The sequence below is a fragment of the Melospiza georgiana genome, chromosome 5, assembly GCF_028018845.1.
Source record: "Melospiza georgiana isolate bMelGeo1 chromosome 5, bMelGeo1.pri, whole genome shotgun sequence".
In the NCBI taxonomy this organism is placed as follows: Eukaryota; Metazoa; Chordata; class Aves; order Passeriformes; family Passerellidae; genus Melospiza; species Melospiza georgiana.
This window is the reverse complement of record NC_080434.1, coordinates 34981358-34993781: the sequence shown is the minus strand read 5'-3', so window position 1 is coordinate 34993781 and position 12424 is coordinate 34981358.

Sequence of the window (12424 nt, the reverse complement as noted above, 5' to 3'; positions counted from 1 at the left end):
AACAGTGTGCAGCACCAACACACACATATTTAACATTTATTGACTGAGCTGTACAAAGCCGTGCTTGCACGTTCTGAGGTACTTTACGTGGAGGAAATATGGCCCTACCTTAGCTACCCCCTACAGCTACAGCATCCTAAAAAATCCCTGTAGGATTCCTGCCCCCCTTCATTCATCTCTCTGCTATATTCTGTCAAGGCACCAAAATCAATAGTGGCACACTGATAGAACCCAAATTGGTTGGAAAATCCAGTACATGGTATCCAGTCAGTCAAGTGTGATGCATTTAATTCATGCAGCACTTATTATTCCCAAGCTTTGCTTGTCAACAGGGAAAAAAAGGATAGACCTGAAAAGCAATCAGGAAGTTTTCAGAAAGACAAATCTTGCAGTGGTTCTGTTTGCTCCCCTACCTCCATCAGTTCATATTTTTTCTTCACTCTCATTTCTGTACTTTTAATCTCTCTAACACTGGGATCATAATAAAGGGCAGCTGTTGTCAACTGAAGTCTGTTAAATTTTCTGACAATTTCTGTAGCATATGCACAAAGGTTTTACCTAGAGCATGATGGCACCATTCTCTAATGGGCAAACTGTCAACCCAATAGGAGGAAGCACATTTAAAATACTAAGGATACTACATGCTAACACACAGACCCCCTTTTTGAGAGTTTGGGGCTACAGTTTCAGGTGGCTTTCCTTTCTCACATGTTTTGCAAGACCTGTATTTTGCTTTATATTTTCACAGTTAATGGCCTAATTTTGCAGGAAGAGACCTGCATCTAAACAGAAGTTTTTGGTAAGAGCAGTAAGGGCACTGTGAATCCTGAAGTTTGAATGGGACTCCAGGGGAAACTTGAGAAGTCCATGGAAACCCTTACGTATTGCTAACCACAAAGAAACCATATCATTTTAGTGCATTGTGGAGGCACACGTCAGGTGAGGGCTGAAACTCGTGTAAGAAATTGTCCTGGTTTTACTCTTCCCAAACAGGTGCCTATGTCCAGTGATGGAAAGGGAATTCCAAGATGTATGGAGCCCTGAAGAAGGCCAAGTTCTACTTCTGATCAGCATGTTAGCGTGGCTCAGCCTGCTCTCTTTTTCCTTGAACCTGGCTTTCCAGAAGCTTGTCCTGAGCCATGAACAAGGAATTCCTCATGTGCTGACCAACACACAACAGTAGAAGAACACTGGGAGGTTCCCACTCCTGACATCAAGCACCGGTCATAAGAGCCAGCTGAGTTGGAGACTGCCTGGCTGGGGAATTTATGTGAGAATCATTTCACCATGATTTAAGCCCCGTGCTTACTGCCTGTTCAGCAATCGCATTTTGCAGAGCCTCAATATTAACTGGGGGTTCCAGGGCCACTACAGTGTGAAGGCAGCTATTGGACCCAGGGGCTTTCTAACATCCCTGAAAAGGTGACTTGGTGCAGCTTTTGATTTTAAGCCATTTTTAGCAGGTATTTTCCTTAAGTTCTCTAATGTACATGGCATTGCACAATAAAAGTTTAAGATGAATCCCATGCACCAGACACACACCATCACCGAGGTTTCAGGAGTCATCCCTCGTTTTCTCATTACTTCATCACTTAGGTTGTTCAAGTGTTGGATGAGGATATTAATTCCTGGTTTTGTCTGGTGCTAACAACAGGGTAATAAGCCTCATCTTGGAAATATTAATCTGTGTTCGTATGTCAGCTTTAGTTTCCTTCTGGTAATCTGACTCCCTGCTCCACATTCCCCCATGGCTGAAGGCCAAGGCTGCAAAAGTAACGTATGGCTACACCTGCACTGCCATCTGCTGCACAGCAAAGCCCTTCCAAGATCACAGCGGTGGGGTAGGAAGACAAGGAGAAAAACAACACTTTCGTACTGAAAATGAGAATTGCATATCTCAATTTATATAAACACCATTTATCATATATGCAGTCTGAGATATACCTTCATCTTCTGACAGGAAAAAAGGAGGTCTTTGACTTCAAAATCTTGGAAGTTATGGTCACCATCACTCTCCTACTACGTGTGTCTCTCTTGGAAGGGCTGCAATCTCTCCACGACAAGGCTGATGCCCCAGCAGAATGTACTTCACATGGATTTCACTAGCATGGCACACATGACGTACAGAGCTTGATTTTAATTTATGTGTAAAGATACGGGAAGGCTCGAGCAAAAAAAAAAGTCTTTGTATTTTCTTTGAGTTTATATTTTGATCTACTTTATTTCAGAATAAGATTATACTAGGATGAAAATGAAATTAAGATATTATTCAGTGAGTCATGAAAACAGATTTTTTGGACTGGACAAGCATTAAAAGGCATGACTATTTGCACTGCACTGGGAGATGATGATTACTTTAGATTTAGATGGCAAATAAAATACCAGAATCAATCATTCAGTTATCCTTCCAAGCAGGATGAATTAATTTCTTTTTTTCAGAAAGAAACTATTAGTAAATAGGTAAAGACCTAGTCCCAAACCTCCAGTATACCCAAAATATCCACTCTGAGAGAGGTTTCAGAGATGTCAAGAAAAGGCTATCATTATACATACAAGTTTTTAAATTACTATGGTGATGCATGCTTGCAAAAAATCTTAAAACCAAGTCTTCCCAACAAATTAGAAGAGGTTTCTGAGTTGTTTTTAACATGACTCCTAGGCGTAAGAGTGGAGGTTTCATGAATCAGGGTCATAAATAATTTTTGACTGTACATAAAGGTAGACAGGCTACTGCTGTCATTAAGCCAGACTTCTTATCAGATGTCTGAAACTCTGCATCTTCATGGAAACCCAGGCTAAAGGCCCCAGTCCTTCCCACTGTTCCATGACAGAAAGGTTATATTCAGCACTTTTCTTCAGCCAAGTACACCCACGACACTCCTGTTCTAAATCAAGTAACTGGTTACATCAATGCTCCCACCTCACAGATTTCAGCAAATGAAAACTTTCATACTCTTCAATGAACATCACTGATACCATGTCCTAATCCTCCTGATGATTTACTGTAGGCACTGAACTTCCACACCTTCCTCCCTCTTGCACAGGATGCTTCCTGAAGCATTTGTTTCAAGGGCTGGATGGTCTGGAGATAACAGAGCTTGTGACTGGATGTGATAGCAATCACCTCAGGCTGTACGCAAGGCAGTCCAGGCCTCCAAACACTGATTTGGTTTTGTACCCAAATCATCCAAACCCCATGACCATGCACCTCTCTGTACCACCCAGCACCATTGCCACATGCACCAGGAACACGGAAATGATTCCAAGAGGGAATAAAAAAATCCCATAATTCAAAACCACTGGGGGAACTTCAGTCTGCATTAAGAATAGGCATCCTGAAAATCTGCATCCTATTAGTTCTATTAATAACTCAGTGTTCAAGTCAGTACTGACCTATTGATTATGTGTCAATAATTCATATGGAAGCATGCTCAGCTCCCTAAATGCAAGGTGAAATGGTTTTCAAAACCACAAACACTTATTTTCCACAGCCACAGGGAGAAAATAAACTCTCAGGCCAAAATCAGGATCCAAAGCTGAACATTTACTACTGCTTCAATTTCATCTTTGCTCTCCAGAACAAACTTAGTGATCAAACGGAGCTTACAGGCACCTAGTCCATGACAGCGCTAGTTACAAAAATTCCCTTTTCTTTTTGCAACTCCTGCCTGGTTTCTGTCAAAGGCTGCGCTTGCGCTCCGGCCCGGCTGAGCCCGCAGCCAGACAGGCTGAGACAATGGCTCCAAAGGAGGTGTGAGTGCCCGCCCACCGCCGAGCTGCTCACTTCGGAGCCCGGGTGTCTTCATTTACATGCTAACGCTATCAACGAGTACGCGAAACACAAATGGAGTTGGTTTTTTAAGGCAGCTGCGCCTGTTTGGGGATTTTGACAGTGAAGACACACAAGACAAAACAAAACCCAGCATACAAAACAAAACCAACCCAGATGTCCTGTGGCAGCTTAGCGGAATTAAGGAAAGGGAAGGAAAAAAAAAAAGAAAAGAAAAAAGTGTTTTCTAAACTGCCGCTTCGGAGCTTTTATCTAGATTTAAGGGATACATTAATTCAATTGATGTGCAGTTTAACCAGCCGACAACACATGAATACCTTCCACAAATGGTAGGATTTGCCTTCTTTCCCCCTGCAGAGACATTACCACAGATGTGAGCTTTTCCCTTCTGCTCTTTTCCTTCCCCCATCCCTCTCTTTGTAGTATTTTAGCAAATAATGAAATGTACCACGTCTCCCAACATACACGCACACACGGGCACAGTGAATTGAGCTGCTCCCCGCTGCAGTTTCTTCCTTAACTGCCTCAGTCTCTTAATGCAATTTTATTGGCTTTTTAAATTTTTGATGGACAAATATTGATATGCTAATGACTTTCAAACCAGTATCCAAGAATAAATTGTCTTACTTAAAAAAAAAAAACAAAACCCAAACAGACTTTTATACCTGGGATTGGCATGATGTCCAAGGACAGGCATAAAAAGAAGCAAAACTGGATGTTGGGAAAACAGGGACATGGTCAGAGAAATTCTTATAAAAGGGGGGGAAAAGGAGAAAGAATAATGGAATGAATGCAAAAATACAGCAAAGGAAACTAAAAAAACAGTACTGGAAGGGAAATCTGACATTTAAACCTCGGCTCCTGGCTGGTGCCCATGGCAACTCCTCTGACAAGTTGGTAAAAAACTATTCTCTCCTTTGACTGCTTTCAAGGATAATCCTTGCTTCTTTTTCCTGGGAACCATGACAGATTTTCTCTCTTTGGGGACGGTGCTGGAGTTTCTTTTATAATGGCTCTAATAAATAATGGAGTGTTAATGTCTTTTAGGATGACTAGCTGTGAAGTTGGGCCTGTTTAGGACACATTTTCACACTTGTATCCAAGTGAGGCATTATGCGGTAAGGAATACAGGTACCTTCAAATGCTTTGCATCCCATGTTTGTGCTGTTTTAAAAATTCTAAATGGAATCCAGGATTAAAAAAAAAATCATTTAAAGGAAAACAACTTGAATTGCTCCATTGAGCTCAGCATGTGGTATTCACGGTTTCTAAATTTAAATAAGGTTTCCATCTGCTCTGTTGTTCAGGAATCTTAGGAAAAACTATTAGAGAGCAGGAGGAGGGGGGGAGAGCAAGCATGCACATATTGAGGCAAGGTTATGCTGTCTGTGTGGGATACAGGTCTGTATCTGTGCTGGGTGTTTCTCTGACAGACAGAGCCCCACAGCCCCAATCCAGCAGCTAGGGCTGTACCTGGGAACGCCACAGGGCCATGGAATTTCCCTAATGTCTGCCCAGCATATCCTACTTTTCATCCAGGGCTTTTAGGTGTGCTGGCAGCTGCCTGAGGACAGTGGGAAGGGTCTCTCCTTCAGTGTCTTCACTGCAGTTTGTGAGGCATAGCCTAACATCCTGAGCCCCTTCCCAAATATCAGACACTGTCTCCTCAGGTGTAAGGGAAACTGGGCTCCTTTGGAGCAAGAATGGATGGATCAGCTGCAAGAATGAAGGTTTTCACACATGGGCCTATTGCTCTTATTTCTTCAGTGAAATACGAGCAAAAAATTTACCATTTCCAGTAACTTTCACCACAGTAAGAAGAAAGAAGAATGCCAGAAACTGTACAGCCTTGTATTAATGAGTCAAAGTCAGCAGGATAAAATGCACTCAGAAATCCCTGGCAGCATGAACAAGATGCATAGCTATAGCCCAGAAGGGAAAAAACACAGTGTAAATAAGCCATAAACCATGTATGTTTAAAGAGAATCATAGGGTTTTATCCTGGCCTTAGAATAAAGCTTTTAATATATTTAACAGCCATCTGGAAAACAGGCAGGACACAAATGTGGTGATACCATAAAATGTAGAAAACAAACATGTCTAGGAGGACACAGAGAAAGCCCAAGAAAGCTTGGGGCAGAAGGGAAGCATGAGAGCAGATGGAATTAAGAGAGAGAGTAAAAGCAAAGTAAAATATAACCAATAATCTTAACTTCAAACTTTGCACTTTCTGTGCATTTAAATGAGTTAATCACCCAAGGAAGAGAAGAGAATGTCACTAAGGGACAGTGCCATTAAAACCTCCTGTGTCTGTGCTACAGAGCTTCTAAAAGCAATTTCTCACAGTGAGGTTGGTAGTAGCATGTCAGTGTTGCAGGACTTTAAATCCTTTTCAAACCCTCTGAGAATGGTGAAGAAATGGGGTAGGAACACAGCTCTGCAGTTTTGTTATGCAAATCCACAGTGCACTTGCCCAAAACATTTTGTTCATTTCTCATCACTGGTAACAGACACACACAAAGTTTTTGGGGAAATGGGACAGCAAATTCTAAAAGGATCAATTTAAATGATTAAAGGAATGAGGACATTTCCATATGAAGGACGATTTACAAGTTCTGGGGCTGATCTCTGTGTTCTGCTTGCGCAGTGCTCACTATAATGCACTGCCAGCCACAACAGTAATGAGAAGCAGGACAAGGAGATCAGTGCTGCCTGCCCTGATTAAAGAGGATACATCTTAGGGAAGCTGAGATACCAGGCTACAAAGCCCTGCATTTTAGGCCTTCTTAAAACACAAGATCAAGCAGAATGTTTGAAAACCAGAAATGTAAAACGGACACAAAGTGCTGCATAATGAACCCATCACCACAATCACCGAAGGCAAGGGCTCAATGAGGTTTGAAAAGATTGCTGTTTTTAAAGCTATGAAATCCACACCTCTCCCTGAAAACAATTAAAAACTTTCCTAAGAACACAACCATAAAATACTACAGGATAGGATGAAGGAGGAGCACCTCATTTTCCAAGCACTGATTCAAGAATATAGTCAAGGATTAACCTCATTTTCACTTGTGGATATCACCAAGTAGAGCATGATGGGAACTCACACACTCAAAATTAGGAAGAACTTTAAGCAGCCTGTGCAAATTGATGACTGACTGATGAAAGTGCAAGAGACACTCTTCCAGTGTAGATGTATCATGCTGTAATCCTAATTCACAGTAAGATTTTCTTCCCTCAGAAGCCATAGCTGGTCCAGCAACAGAGTATTTGACAAGGTCAAGGCTGGATTAACTTTTCCAGAACATGCTTAGAAAGTAATTTAGTGAGTGGTAACAGGTTTGAGGAAATGTGCTTGCTTTTAAAGCAGAAAGAGGTTATACAAGGATGGAATAAATAGCCTGGAAAAAGCAGATGGTATGGTAGTTTTGATGGACCATCAGGAATGTCTCACTGCAATGGGAGTGCAAACTAAATGTGCCTCAGCAGTCCTACCTTTTAATAGAGGCTCATCCAACAGTTATGCCAAAAATATGGGCTTGCTTTCCCTACAGGGTCGGGTTTTTTTTCAGCAATGCAGCCATGGCAAATGACCACACAGTCATGAATTAGCTGAAAAATTTCAGCAATAATCAGTGATTAGTATTTACAGATTTTAAAAATATTTAAATATGAAAAGAAGGAATACAAACATTTTGGTCTTCAAAACCAACTAATAGAAGAGTTTTCAAGCAATGACAAAATGCTTACAACTTTTGTTTTTAAAGAATGTTGAGGCTCTTTTTTCAGCTACTTGAGTACAGAAACTGACACTCAAAGAAAAATGTCAAATACTGCAGCAATCACAAATTACATAAAATGTAATCACAGGGCTTGGCATCACTGTGCTAGAACGTTAAAATATGCCTAAAATACATCCTGTTCTAGTGGGGAGAGCATTCGGCTGAGAAGGATGAGGCAGGATCTATTTGTGGCTTTCAGCAGTGGCTTTTGGGACAATTATAAAAACCACCTGTAGAGCTGCTTCCCACTTTTATTTTGAGACACAGCATTGCATTGACAAATCTGTACAGTGCTTAGTAAAAATGGTTCCCAGTTTCAACTGGGGCTCTACGTGTAACTTCACTATAAATAACGGCAAGAAAGATACTCCAAAGCCCTGTATTTAAATCCTTGTGAGAACAGCAACTCACAGGTAATCTTAGCTATGCTTCCACACAGGCAGAGAGCAAGGGTTCAGTAATCTCAGCAGCAGCTGCTTCTTCCTCCTGTGAATAGACAATGCATGGTGGTCCTAATGCACTCTTTCCCTGCGTTCTCTGCTCCTTGGGATTGAGTGCAAACATAATAATAATACACAAATACAGACATCACAGCCTAAAGCTACTCTTTTTATCCCCAAAGCTTCATATTGCAGGTGTTATTTACACTGTTTGTTCCGTAAGGAAATATCTGGAAAGCAAAATGAGGAGTTTCCAGCCTTCTGAAAGATAAACAGCTTGCTGTGTGAATGGGAGGAAGCACTAATAGCTTGCATGCACATAACTTGAGCACATTATTCCTTGATGTATTACAGTAAAGTAATTTCCATGACATGCTAACATTGTTCCTCTAGGTACTGCTTCGGGAAGAGAGTATTTCTGGTAAAATTCTTGGAGAGCAGTAAAACCCCCAGCTGACTGCCCTCAAGACATGCTAAGTCATGATTTGAGTATTGGAAGGCATCAGTGATTCACATCTGAGGTACCTGAGAGTTATTCAGGAGCTCCCCATTCTCCAGGCATCACATTCGGACCGTAAAATAACCCACAGCTTGTTTCTGCTGGACTCAGCTTTCAAAAAAGTAACACAGCTGCTTTAGGACACACCAGTTACAGACTCACACACTGTGAGATGGGTGACACTTGCACACACAGATCAGCCTTCCTAAACTAGGGCACTGAGAATCACTTCTTGGTAGCCCATACCTAAGCACAGCTGGTGGCAGAGGTGCAGAAAGGAGATCAGACACTCAGGGACAGGGCAGCAGACTCTGGAAAGTGGGAAACTGGAGTTTGAAAGAGAAATGGGAAAAAGAGGACATTTTACCTCACTCTTTCTGACTGTAAATATGTATAATTTAAATTCCCTTTTGATGAGTTAGTCAAACATTTGTAATTTACAGGTAATCTGAGTTACAGTCACAGAATTAGGAGAAGTCAGATGTGACAAGAAACCAAAACAACTGGGCATTACAATACAAGCTGCTTCTATTCTGCATTTGGATTTGACATCACTTTTACAAACCAAGAAGAAGGTTCTAAGTTTGTAAATGGAAACCCCAAAGCAGCAGGAGCTGAAAGGAAGTCCTAAAGTTACCAAGCTCATGCTATGAAATGTCTTGTCTCTGCAGAAAAGAGAAACCTGAATGGAGTGCATGACCATGGCTACTCCCACTCCTGTGAGCCCCAAGCATCCAAACTCACAGCTATGTGGGAGGTCCCAGCAATGAAATTACCATCCTGGAGCCTGAGGCCCTCCAGGTACTACAGCTGATTAACTCCCTAAAACTGCAGGCTCCATGACCCCTGAAGAGGCATAAAAGCAGCAGGACGGAGTGGCTTCCTTGGCAGTGTGTGTGGCACATGCATGAGCCAGGTGATGTCACTCCCAGCCAGAACAGGCCTCCCACACTTCCTTCACCAGCTCCCCCTGAAAAGGCCCTTCTGGCCTCTGAAACAGCAAACAGGGGTTTGAGCCCCCAACACTGCTGTGCTGTCAGAACTGTATTGTCATCTCCCCAGCAACTCCTTTCTCCGTGCCTCTGGCACACCATGGCCAGCCAGTCTGCATTTCTTTCTCCTCATGTGACTCTTTCTAGGGATCTCTCAGCTGCACCATTCTCATCATGCTGGCACAGCTCCCTAGCTCCAGCTCCCCTTTTGGATCACACATCAGCTCCCTTCCAAATGCTGTACCAGGACAAAGTCATGTCTGTGTGTGACAGGTAAGGAAGCTCTTTATCTGCTGGGTTACTTAAAATCTTCAAAAATGTCTGCCACCAACCGAAGTGAAACCAATGCTTTTTAAAGTGAAGCTTTAAACCAAATATCTTTAGTGTACTTCAGAGTATCCCACAGGAAGCAAGACTAGATTTCACTGAACCTACCACCCCCACACATGAATACTGTGAGAGATGGAGCCTTACCAAAGCATCACTGACGTAACAGCAAGGTGTGCTCAGGGCAGCAGATCCCTCTTGTCCCATGGACAAAGCTGCCAGAAGACTCTAGATGAAAGTCACTGACAAACTGGGAGCAATAGCTGGACTCTGTTCATGCTAGGGAAGTACAGTGGGATGAAAAAGATGAAAAAGAACTCCATGCACTCTCAGTGCCCTCCAGCTGAGCTCAGAAGATGTCATGAGTCTTGTGCTGGTATGCTGCTCTTGCATAACACCATCACATACTGCTCTTCTGGTCATGCCTAATGTTCTGGAGAATAGTTTTATTTATTGATATAGAAACAACTGAGAAAGTAAATTTTTCCCCCTCAAGACAGACAGTGAAACATCTGTGTACGGATCAGGGTTACCACATCTGCCCCACGCACGATCATCAATTGCCTCCACCACAGCCAGAATAGAAATAGGCAGCTTGAGCTAAAGGCTTTAACTCAACAAGTGAGGTAAGAAATGAGGAAAAAAACTACACATTCCCCAGGAAACTGTAAGTAGGCAGAAATCAAGCCCCCAGTTCAGCAGAACTCTTTATGCTTGAGTGTTTTGAGGACACTTGAAGAAGACAAACCCCCCAACATCATTCCACGGCCTGCCCCAGTGGCTCCAGCTGCAGTCCCAGTCCAGGTGATCCTGGTCAGGCAAAGGAGCAGACAGGGCACCAAGCAGACAGACAAACTGAAACCAGGACAAAGAAACAGCACAAAGCTTTGGCTTTACCTTTCCAGCAGGAACACCATGCACAGGGACTGCAGAACAATATCTCAGTAAAAAATAAAACCCCAAATTAAAAAGGGAACCGGTAACATGCTTTGTGTCTAACATTTCTATACTGTATATAAATAAATGTTAGCTCAAAATATCTTGTTGCTGGCAACACATTATCCTATCAGTGCCTGATTTGACATGTGCTTTCCTTTAACCACCAGAGAGGCAATAAGCAGAATCTATGGAGCTTCTCTCAGCTTGAATTCCTCTGAAACTCAGAGGGATACTGTAAGTGCAATTCACCACACATATGGAGTCATAAAATACTCATTGCTGATTCTCAGGAGCAGGATCCATTATTTTGGTAGATTGGCACTTCAGCTCCTTGACAAAGTTTACTAGCACCTAATTTTACAAATCTTAAGAACAAACGAGAGAGAGATCACAGTGTTTCTACCTTTGACAGGCCACAAGAGTGATGACACCCTTCCAAAACCTCAACTAAGTCTAAGGTTATAGATACAACATTTAATCTTGTTCTGCTTTTTGCACATCTGTATTACTGGTTTATACAGCAGTTCTGTAAAGATTCCCAGTAGACTTCAAAAAATTTTTGTTTCAAAACTGATTTACGAACTGAGAGTCATGTTCAATTCTTATGGCATTCTTATCCCTGAAAATGAAAAGCTCAGAGTGATAGGTATCTCCTGTTAACAGGACTTTAGGACTATTTGTTTTCCATTTTTATTTCCCTGCACAGTCATAAATTGGTGTCAGATTGATTCAATGAGCCAGATATTACTACTTCCACAACATGGTCATTTTTATCTCCTGATCAAAATGGTTGCAATACAGGAAGGATCTTTATGTCTTTTTCTATCAAGTTGCTATGCCAGTTATTTGCAACATAGATGCTAAAATGGCCACGTCACAAGAAAGTTATTATTTTTATTGCAAACAGAACAGAATTAGTCACAGCTGCAGACTAAAATTTTATTCCTCAGCCTTTTTATTAAATTAGCTCACTTTGTCATCTGGTGTCTAATTATCCCTCAGACAGACAAACTGCATATTTCTCACAGAAGATAAAACTAGACTCAACATCTCCCTGACTGGAAGAGTGTTTCCCTTTTGGTCCCTCCTGGTAAGATGAAGGTAGAAACAGCCATGCACACTCCTCTGTCCTACACAGGAAGCTTCCCATCTGTCCACAAAGAAGGGCTCATTTTTATTGCTTTGGACATTTCCTAGGGAACAGAAAGTACCACTGCCAATTTCTGTCCCAGGAAGTACAATGTTTGATTTTAATTATATTTCCAGAGCTTTTTAGGACTACAGCATTTCTAATTACTAGTGCAAACTGAAGGTATCAGGATGGGATGCCCTCCTGACATCCTAAGGGCAGCAAAATAGCTGAGCTGATCACATAATTCCCCATCTCACGGTATGGATCAATGTCAAAGGAAGGATAAGAGACTATAGAAACCTCTCAGAGACACTGGGAAAAAGCACCTGAGGAGATGCTTTACTCTGATGAGGTCCCATCAGAGTATTCTGCTACAGGAGAGAAACAAATTCTGAATGGTGACACCACTGAAGTCCTGCAGAAACCTGGTGAAAGCCCTCTGGAATACCTGAATCCCATATTTCTGCATGGAAATAATTCCTGAAACACTGGACAGTGAATACACTGCTGAGACTGACTACGT